The 11,647-nt window shown below is 37.5% G+C and overlaps 1 pseudogene; it reads right to left on the bottom strand.

Moving 5' to 3' along the window:
• The window catches only part of LOC109340289, a 22,727-nt pseudogene extending 21,526 nt beyond the window's left edge, over positions 1-1,201 (bottom strand).
• Positions 1,202-11,647: the final 10,446 nt, after the last annotated feature.

The following is an 11,647-nucleotide window of genomic DNA, read 5'->3' as shown; positions in this document are numbered from 1 at the left end:
CCAAATAAAGAAAACACACGTAAGAGAATACTCGCCTTTCAACAATAACTCCTGGAAACTACCCTCCCCTCTCAGTTCATGGGTAGTTTCCAGGATAGTGGCGGAGTTATTTATTCCAATAACTCCTCCTAAACCTTTCTATGAATAGAGACACCTATATTTTGAAAAAGTCATGTCATTCATTTACTATCTTAGGAGTAGAAATACAAAGTGAAAATTAGATAAGCATTATAGCGGTTGAGTAAGGAAAGTGCAGTGCCATATAGAGAATGAAAGAAACTGAATTCATAATCATCAATGAACACATAAAGCGAAAGCGAAGAGGAGAAAACAAAGACAACCAGAAAGATAACCAGAAAGAAGGGAAATATGAATGGAATATTCCTCAATATCTTTCTTTATCACATGTGAATGTCATATGTTAAGGTCCTAATTCAAAGGTTATTAATAATCATTAAAGGCTCATAAAAGTTTTAAAAAATTATCATTACCTTCCTAAAATAATCAGCATAGTCCTTCTCAAGTTCATAGAAGTTTGTAAAAACAACTTCATAGTTCTTCTCTTCTGCTTCCCTGAATTTTGTCAATCTTTCTAACCAATTACCAATTTTTAAGTAATCTGCTACCTGAGTCCTTGTCATTTTAATCTCGCCAGGAAGATTAGGGATGACAAATGATTCTGAATTAGAAGAAACATTCTCATAAGACTTGTAGAGTCTAACACATCCAGCAACACACATGGAGAAGAAACTAACCCAGTTGAACACAATCCTCGGAATGTCAAATTTCGCAGTAGAATCAGTTGTGCATGTAAAGAAAACATCAGAAACAACACAATTTGGAAGTTGCTGACTCAGTTGTTACTCAAATCCCTCCTATAACAGTTCAGTTCCCTTAAAGAGCAGTGGAATAAATTCTGGTGAAGGAATTGATTCAACATTTTCACAACCATCAGGTAAACCTACTTCTACAGAAGGGAACTTGATGGTTTGGATATGATGTTTTGGACTCCTGACTTCAACCCATCATTGCAAAAAATCACTCATTCGTAATGATGGATTAAGATCCATGGCCTTCCCCAAGAATATTGGAGCCCGAGAATCATCTTTTCTATTGTTGGAGGGATTGGTACTCCTATTTCTTTGGACGAGGCTACTTACAATAGATCTTTTGGGCATTTTTCCAGAGTTTTGGTGGACATAAATCTAAAGAATGCTATGCCAGACCAAATACTGGTTGAAAGAGAAGGCTTTTCCTACTTTGTGTCTATTGACTATGAAAATATACCTGATTTCTGCCTAGGATGCTTGTATGTTGGTCATTTAGCTTCTAACTGTAGAAGACCCAAAAGGGATATAAAAGTATAGACTCCAAAACACATGCATATGAAGGAAAAGGTCACACAGAAACCCTATATGGCTACAAAAATTGATGATTTAATCATTGATCTTGACATTGATAAATCAATAGAGGCCAATATGGGAAGTATGGAAAGAGTTGGTCTGACTCCTGATATGGAGGTTATTATTGAAGAGTCTTCTGAAAAGGACATGGTGGAGGCTAGAAGTGAGAGTTTAGTGGAGAGGGTTGCTACATAGAGGCTTGAACCAAGGGTCACTCCTTTAGCCTCTCAGCCTCAAGATGATAATTTTATAGCCCAATCCACAGATGAAATGGTGAATTCTATTGTTGTTAGAGATTTGCAGATAGTTGGTAGACTTTCGACTGAGGAAGAGATGGAAGTAGAGGAAGAGGTTGAAGACTCTCCTTTTATAGAGGTTCTTACCAAGTCTCAAAAGAAAAGGTTGAAGAAGAAGAATAACGCAGAAAGAGGCACTATACCCGTAGGGGTGGCTATTTAAAATCTGCTCAATGATATTTCGCTACTGGAATTGTAGGGGGGGTTTGGGAATGACAAAACTATATTAGTCTTAAAAAATCTATGTTCAGTTAATAAGCTTGATTTGGTGTTCTTATCAGCGCCCTTAATAATAGCTGAGGATCTCCACCCTTGGTTCTAGTCTGGATTGAATCTCAAGCTCTTTGCTAATAATGATAGATCCTATTTGATTCCTAACTTATGGGGATTACGCAGTCTGGATTTGAATCTCACTATCATAGCTCTTTCTCATCAGCAAATCACTATCTCTTTAGTAGCTGATGAGCACTTGGTTTTTTGTGTGTAGTGTATGCACATACTCACTACATACATACAAGACTTTTATGGGCTAAGACTAAGTCTTTGATGAGTAATAACCCTAATCCTTGATGTTGCATGGTGACTTTAATGTGGTTATGGGGGCTAATGAGTGTAAAGGATCCAATACCACTTCTAGGCTGCCCATTGATGAGTTTAAGAAGTTCTCTGATGAATCTAATCTGATCCACTTGATAACCAAAGGTGTTGAGTATACCTGGTCCAATAGTAGAAGAATAGTGGCACTCACTGAGAAGAGGCTTGACAAAAGTATTTGTAATGAGAGCTCGCTTTCCATTTGGGCCCAAGTTTTCTATTGTACTCTACCCAAAATAGCTTATGACCATCACCCTTTGCTTTTGAATGCTTCCTCTACCTCGATTTCTAAGCAGAGTAACTTCAGGTTCCATACGATGTGGCTAAATTACTTGGACTGTAGAAGAATGGTGCTTGAGGCTTAGCAGACCCCCTATATTCGGTGCCTTATGTATAAAGTGTCTCATAAGCTGAAAATCCTAAAAAGAAAGCTAAAAACTTGGAACTCTAATGTTTTTGGTAGATTACACTTTATTGTTCAAAATGCTCTAGATTTGGTTGAAGCTATTCCAAGTTGCATTAACAATTCTGGTCTTGATCAAGACCTCTTAGATCAGGAAATTATTGCACAAAGGGAATTGCTTTATGCTTTGAAAGTGGAGGAGGATTTTTGGGTGGAAAAAGCCATATTGATTTGGCATGTTAATAGTGATAGAAACACTTATTTCTTTCACAGGGTGACTAAAATTAGACAAAATACTAAAACTTTGGAAATTCTAAAAGATGGGGATTTGGTGCTATCTAGCCAAGATGAGATATTAAATCATGATTTGAGATACTTCTCTGACCTTTATGCCTCTTCTAACATCACATGTCCAAACAATTTGATTGGTTCTGTCATCCCTAATCTAGTGGTTGAGGAGGATAATATTCTCCTTACTAAGTTGCCCTCTTGTGATGATATCAAACAAATTGTTTTGGAGATGAATGATGATGGTGCTCCTGGTCTAGATGGATTTGGGGGTTGCTTCTACCATGCTTTCTGGGACATAGTTAGTCCTGAGGTGTGTGAAGCTGTCATTTATTTCTTCATTCATGGTTGGCTTCCTTAAAATCTTAATTCCATCTTAGTTGTGCTTATTCCTAAATTCCCTGGAGCTGACAAAATTGAGGACTTCAGACCAATTGCTCTAGCCAATTTTTAGTTTAAAATAATCACAAAAGTGTTAGCTGACAGGTTGGCTCTGATTGCTCCTAAAATCATTTCTTCTCAACAAAGAAGTTTTATTATAGAGAGGCATACTCATGATTGCATATGTATTGCCTCATAAGTAATTAATCTTCTGGATCACAAAGCTTATGGGGGCAACATGGCAATTAAATTACACATAAGGAAGGCTTTTCACACTGTGGACTGGTCCTTCCTATTGGATACTCTCAGAGGTTTTGGATTTGATGAAAAGTTCATTAATTGGATAAGGCTAATTCTCCTCTCAGCCAAGTTGTCTATAAATATCAATAGTCAATTTTTTGGCTTCTTCAATTGAAAGAGGGGGGTTAGATAGAGAGATCTTATATTTGCTCTACTTTTCTGCCTGACTGAGGATATCTTCAGCATAGGGATCTCTAAGCTAATGTTAGATGGTCTTTTTAGTCCCATATCTAGTGCATCTAGGCTTCTAACTCCAAGTCATGTCTTATATGTTGATGATATCCTAATCTTCTGCACCGGTATCAAGAGAAATCTTAGGGCTCTTAATATTTGATCCAGGACTATGCCCAGGCATCAGGACAACATGTGAATCTAAACAAATGCAAATTCTATACTAGGAATGTTACAGTCAGGAAGACTGCCTTATGGGCCTTAACTCTGGGTTTCTCTGCTGGAAACAATCCTTTCAATTACTTAGGAGTTCCTCTATTCAAAGGGAAGCCAAGGAAGGTGCATTTACAATCAATTACAAATAGAACCATCCTTAAATTGGCTAGCTGGGAAGGTATTTGGCTTTCTTTCATGGGAAGAGTAGAGTTGGTCAAGTATGTAATTCAAAGTATGTTGGCTTATAGCTTTCATGTCTATAATTGGCCCTCTAACTTGCTTAAACATCTAGACATGCATTAGAAATTTCATTTGGTCTAGGGATGCAAAGGTCAGAAAATTTGTCACCGTGACCTGCCATACTCTTTGCTCTCCAACAAAGTCAGGGGGTCTAGGGATGAGGTCAATAATAGTTATGAATAAAGCTACTCTGCTCAAGCTATCCTGGGAGATGATCACTTCTAATATTGAATGGGCTATATTTTATAGACAAAGATTTGGAAGGGGGAACTTACCTAGCAATAGATTCTTCATGTCTTCTATTTGGCCATGTATGAAAAACAACTGGTGCTCAGCTATTCCCAACTCAATTTGGGTGGTTGGAGATGGTAAGAGCATAAATTACTGGAACGATAATTGGATTGGAGCACCACTAGTTGACACCTTAAATATTCCTTCTAACTTGCATAACTTCCTCTTGCCTTCTGTTAACAACTTCACCTTACAATCTAAATGGATTATCCCTAAGATAATTGTGGACAGGGATCATATTATAGCTAAGAATATTGCTTCAATCAATATCTCTTGCAAGAAGGACAAACTTGTCTGGCAAAGCTCACTGGTGGAGTGTTGACCCTTAAAGATACTTTCAATTATATCAATCAGCCTATATCTCATTTGTCCTAGTGCAAGTGTGTTTGGTCTGCTTCAATTCCTCCCTCAAAATCATTTACTACATGGAGGTTGCTTCATAGGAGGATGCCAACAGATGAAAGTATTCAAAAACTAGGCTGCAACTTGGCTTCTACGTGTAGTTTATGCAAATCATGCATTGAAACTTCTGATAACTTATTCCTCAATTGTTCCTATGCAATTAGTCTTTGGAAATGGATAGGCAGCCTCTTTGGCACTCAGTTGGACATTTCCTTAATAGACACTATCCTACCCATTTGCAACAATCAGTGGAGTCCCTTACTAAAATCTATTCTAGCTGCTACTATCATACACACAATTAATTCAATATGGTATAGCAGAAATCACTCCAGATCTGATGATAAATGGACTTCATTGGACCAAGCCAAAAACAGAATCAAATTGGCCATATCCATGTCTGGCAAATCTTCCAACTTGTTGGCCAAGACTTCTCTACATGACTTCACTATCCTAAGGAGCTTGAATATCAATCCCAACTACAACAAGGCTCCGAATATAACATAAGTTCTGTGGCAGCCTCCTTTAATGAGTTGGATTAAAGTTAATGTGGATGGGGCTTCTCATGGTGCTACTGGTTTGGAAGGTGGGGGAGGAATTTTCAGGGATAGTGAAAGGGTTCCTTAGCTTGTTTTGTTGTTTTCCTCAATATTCAAGATCTCCTTTATGCCAAAATGTTCTCTTCTTTATATGCTATAGGGGTTGCTCACAAGAAAGGTTGGCTTAACAATTGGTTGGAATGTGATTCAGCTATGGTGGTTGATATTTTTCATGGAAAATTCCCTGCTCCTTGGAAGCTACTAAGCATGTGGTCGCTTTGCCAACAACACACAACTTCTATGGTCTTAAAATTGTCTCATATTTATATAAAAGGGAATACTTGAGTTAGCATCATTTGGTATTTCATCCAAAGTTGACAGTTGTTGGGATCAAATTTCCTATTTTATTGTACAGAACGTTGGTTCAAGTGGTACATGTTTGATTCCCCTTAAGCAAGGTCTCGGGTTCGAGTCTTGTAGATGGAAAAAATGTCCGCTGGGAGAGTTAGCTCCACACGCCTGTGGATGTTCCGGGTTCGAACATGATTACCTACAGTGCGAGGATACCTGTGAGAAACCAAAAAAACTATATGTTCAAGAATTTGTGATGTTATCTATTTGTTCATCTTTTCTCTGTAACCACCTTTCTTTTATATAATATATTGGGTGCCCCAGCACTCTACCTTTAAAACAAATAACTATTATATAAATATTGTTGTTAGATTTCAACCATATGTTAATATTTGATTACAATATACTTCATCATTTTAAAAATAAATATCAAGAAAGAGAAGAAAAGATATTAAGAAATATAGTTAATTTTGTTAAAATTAAAAAAAAAAATTATTCTTTAAGTTTTATTACATCTCATCATTTACTTCGTATAAGGACATTATTTAATACTAATTAATAAGCTTTTAAAAACAAAAGGTGATTAAAATTATGTATTCACTTGAAATTTTAAAACAGAAAGTTGTTAAAGTGTTTTTTAAATAAGAAAATTAGTATACTATACTATTATATAAATATTATGGTTAGACTACAACCATTGGTTAATATTTCATTACAGTATACTTCATTAGTTAAAAATAAATTTTGAGAAGAAACACATATTAAGAAATATAATTAATTTTGTTAAACTTCAAAAACAAATATTTAATTTCCTCTTTTATTCTTTAAATTTTATTCTACATCTCATCATTTACTCTCCATAAAGACATAATTTAATAATAAATAATATCTTTTTGAATTATAAAACAAAGTGTAACACCGTGAAAATTCGATATATTTTATTAATTATATATTTTAACAAAAATTAATTTTAGAAATTAACCGGTAATGATTTAGGCTAAATCGTAATTAAGAGTTTAGTCTTTTTTTGTAAATTCTTATTTTGTGGTAAATTTTCATAATTTTCTATGAAGGAAAGTTTTTGACTTGTTGTCCGGCCCAAATACGCCCAATTTCGGCACAAAAACGTGATTTTGAATTCTGTAGCTCGGAATCGAATTCCAATTACACTATTGGCTTCGAAATATTATTTGGAGTCAAGATAGACATCAAGTTTGTCCAAAACGCATTTCTAAATATATTTCACTCCGAATTCGACATTCTCAAATTATAACCGTAATCAGAAGATTTTAATATCCAGCTGAGTATTAGCCGAAAATACTCGGGCATGGTCTCATCGCAAATTTTTCACCGAAGAAGTCACCTCATCTTTTACACAAATACCCTTAAACCATTCATTTACCCATTCACCATTTATTCTTTGAAAATCCTTGCCTTGCCTCCTTAAACCTGAATAAATCCCTCTTAAAAGGGTCATTTAATTTTGACACCCTTGGCTTGCCCCCCTTAATCGGATTTATTCTACTTAAAGAGTCATTCATGCTAGAGAAACATTTGGCATCACTTCCTCTTCATTTGGATTTCCTCGAAGTCGGACAACCTACACATTCACGAAAGAGAAATCAATTGCACTGTAACTCAAGGTGAGAGAGAATACATCGTGACATAGTGGTGTCCGAATATGACACCCGAATCTCCCAACCACCACAAAAGTTGGGAGTTATTTCTATTTTTGTTAGAAACTCGTACTTAACCAAATGATTTTGTGTCTAGATTAAGTAAGGATGTTTCCTTAGGCTATATGCCCCTAGGATAGTATAAAACATCAAGTTTTATAGTTGTTATCCATGAGGGAACACCGCTCGAAAAACTAAAACGCATAGGGATCGAAAACATCGAAGATTTTCGATACGGTAGCCCAAAAGGGCGAGGAAAGAGTCGTGGAAAGTGGAATACCCTTGCCAGGGTGAGGGAAAGGCAGTGGCTAAAGCCCCCAATTGTCGTATGGGCGAGCCAGTCTCACTTGGGCAAGTGTCCTCACCCGGGCGACGACCAGACTGACGTTTGGCCTGTTCTTGGCAGTTCTGGGCGCCTGAACGACAATACCTCGACCGAGCAAGACCCCGAGGGTGATTTTGACTAGTTTTTGTGGAGTTTTAGCTTGAGCGACAGTCCCCTCGCTCGAGCGAGAACCATGCAAGAAATTGAATCTGTTTTGATGAATTGCTAGCTTGAGCGACAATCTCTTGCTTGGGCGAAAGACATACATAAATTATGATTGTTTTTTATTGATTTAATGCTTATGCAATAGCCCTACCTTCAGTGTGAAGTGTATTTACACTTAGGGAAGGTCGTGGCTCAGAGGATTGAGTCTGGTGCCCAAATCGACAAACATATACTGTCACTTTTATTCTTGCGCCTTATGCGGGCAAGGATTCCGACGAGGATGTCGTGAGCAATGCTATGCCTAAAATGGATTACATGATACCACGCACCGAGGTCGTCTGACCGTAAGAGGCTTGGCCATGTGGCCGTCTATGGTAAGTCTGTAACACCTCGAAAATTACTCCAACAATATTGCCCAAAAATGGGTACAATTTTTTTTTATAATGTTAAACTCTTTATTTATATTTAATTCCTTTTCGAGACATCACATTTAGTAACCTAAAATGCGGAAAAGACAACAATAATTTGTGAACTGATCCGTTATTGGAATAACTGAAAACCTATACAAAGACAAAGCGGAATACATCTTAATCCAAACTAAAATATATACAATAGTCTGGTTTATTCATAACATTATAAGTACCCTACACAGATACTCGCCTCAAGGGAAAATCTCCGAGCAGACAAGGTGAATGAAGCCTCAAAGTTTGCATGCTAAGAAGGGAAGTGCATCGTAGAGCCGTCACAAACCATCTCTAGCTCTAAGGCACAAGGGCTTGTGTAGGTATATCCATGTCCATCACTACTCCATGTCCCCTTCTGGGACATCGAGAATCGGTAGCTCCGAATCCTCATCGTACGGTCCATCTGAACGAGAACGTGAACCGAGAACAAACAGAAAGAAAATAAAAGGAGAGAGAGTAAGACATCTAATGAATATAATTCATTGACGGCAAGGAATTACACGGAATATCACATCCAGAGCGACACACATAATATACACAATATAGATCACAAACATAATGCACAATAATGAATGCGGATATAACTCAAATCATGGGGATTAATATCCACGATCTCCAGGTATGAATGTTATGCTTATTTCATCCATCCTTACACCAATATCCTCCCAATATACTATTCGGAAATAATCAAGAGTACACGTCCCATAACAAGCCGATTTGATTGCACCAAAAATTATTCCTCGCAAGGATATATATATGATCGATCAATTCCGAAGAACTGTCCATTTCAGGATGGTGTCGTGTCAAACACTTTCTGGGCATCCCTCTCATTGATCCTGATTGCAAAGAGGGGTTGTCAGAGATCGTCTAGTTTGCACTGTGAGAACTGTCCGATCCAACAGAATACCTCATCCAGGAATACAGGGGACTCGTCTCACCTAGACAATCCCTCAAGACTTTGCTGACGCATCACCGCCATCGCCGACCTTCTCAACATCGCGGGGCTCGTTCGTCTCCAGTAAATTTCCTCTCCACTACTTCGTTATTTATAATGAATATGCACACTAACCGAAGCTAGCTGATTAAATATTTTAATTAGTCTTTTAAAATGATCGGCTCCTCCTAAGACATCTCCCAAAGGAATGCTTCTTGTGGGACCTGATCTTACGTTATCACGTAATATAGGAATAACATCCCTACCACTACGAACCATCGTTGACTTACCCTAGACGGCCACATGGCCAAGCCTCTTACGGTCAGACGACCTCACTGCGTGGTATCATGTAATCCTTTTATGCATAGCCTTGCTCACGACATCCTCGTCGGAATCCTTCTCCATATAAGGCGCAAGAACCAAAAGTAATAGTATATGTTTGTTGATTTGGGCACCGGACTCAATCCTCTGAGCCACGATCTTTCCCAAGTGTCAATACACTTCACACCCAAGCTAGGGCTATTGCCTAAGCAATAAGTTACTCAGAAACAGTCACAACTTATGTTTGTCTTTCACCCAAATGAGAGATTGTCACTCAAGCGACCAATTCATCAAAACAGACTCCATTTCCCGCATGGTTCTCGCTCGAGCGAGGGGACTGTCGCTCAAGCTAAAAATCCATCAAAAATTGGCCAAAATACATGTCTGGTCTTTGCCCGAGCGAAATACGATTGCTCGGGCGCCAAAAACACCCAAAACGGGCCCTCGCCTAGGCGAGAAATGCTAGCCCAAGCGAGGTTGGCTCACCCGAGCGAGGGGTTTCTCACTCAATCTCTATTTAGGACCATTCTTTTATGTTTCTCCCTCGCCAAGGCGAGGATGGCTCGCCCGGGCGAGGTGTTCCAGTTACCAGGACCATTTTCCTCGCCCTTTTGGGCTTCCGGATCGAAACTCTCCGCTGTTTTCGATCCCAATGCATTTTAGTTTCTGGAGTGGTGTTCCTTCACGGATAACAACCACGAGACTTGATATTTTATACTATCTTAGAGGCATTCAGCCTAAAGAAACATCATACTTAATCCAGGCACGAAATCGTTTGTTTAAGTACGAGTTTCTAACAAAACAAAAATAACTCCCAACTTTTGAGATAGTTGGGATATTTGGGTGTCATATTCGGACACCATTATTTCACGATGTATTCTCTCTCAACTTGGGTTTTAGCGTGGTTGATTCCCTTCCCGTGAATGGATCAGTTGTCCGACTTCGAATGCCTCGAAACTAACACCAAAACACAAATCAATGATTCGCGAGTTAAATCACTTTCCTACTAACTCTAAGATAAAAACATCATTTTAATCCAATCTAAGACATCCGAGACTATCATTCATCCGGTCCAAGATTCATAATCCTTAACTATCTTTTATCCTCGAAAGTCTCATTCCTGATCCCTATCGTGTTCATGATTATTTCAACATCTTTTCATAAGGATTGATCTCATGATCAAAACGACACTTCGATTTAAAATATTTCTTTGATTTCAAAATCATCATCTTTCATCAACATAAATAACATGCATATATTCAAAACACTAAAACAGCCCCACGAACAACAAGAATTCATGTTTTCTAAAACCATAATTTCTAGATTCACGAAAACTCATGTTTTGCGTTCTTGCTTATAACAAGAGATAGGAAGGTCTTTTAGATAATTTTGACGGTTAAAAATGTTCATAACATACGCATAAACATCATACTCGCTTGTCTCATATGCATAATTAGTTTAGGTTGAGTCTAAGGCTTAGGTAAACTCAATACATGTCTCATATGCATAAAACTTTAAATCTTTTTAAGTTTTGAGATATGCCATTTATAATATGTTCATGCATCATATAAATACATGTAATCTGTGCATCCTAGGCATAAACGTAGTGTTGAACATGTATAAATTAAGTGATTTGAGTTTTGTAATTTGAAAATACACTTAGAAATATGTTGTGAATCGATTAAGGCATGATTTAATCGAATAACATAAGTTTTTGAAAAGTTGTTGAAACTGAAAACTTGGAAAAACAGAATGAGTTACGTTNATTTCATGGTTTCCAAAACAACAATTTCTAGATTCACAAAAACTCATGTTTCACGTTCTTGCGTATAATAAGAGATAGGAAGGTTTTTTAGAAAATTTTGACGGTTGAAAATGTTCGTAACATAC

The sequence above is a fragment of the Lupinus angustifolius genome, unplaced genomic scaffold (assembly GCF_001865875.1).
Source record: "Lupinus angustifolius cultivar Tanjil unplaced genomic scaffold, LupAngTanjil_v1.0 Scaffold_156_4, whole genome shotgun sequence".
Classification (NCBI taxonomy): domain Eukaryota; kingdom Viridiplantae; phylum Streptophyta; class Magnoliopsida; order Fabales; family Fabaceae; genus Lupinus; species Lupinus angustifolius.
The sequence above is the reverse complement of the archived record's forward strand: the minus strand, read 5'-3'. Positions and strand labels throughout refer to the sequence as shown.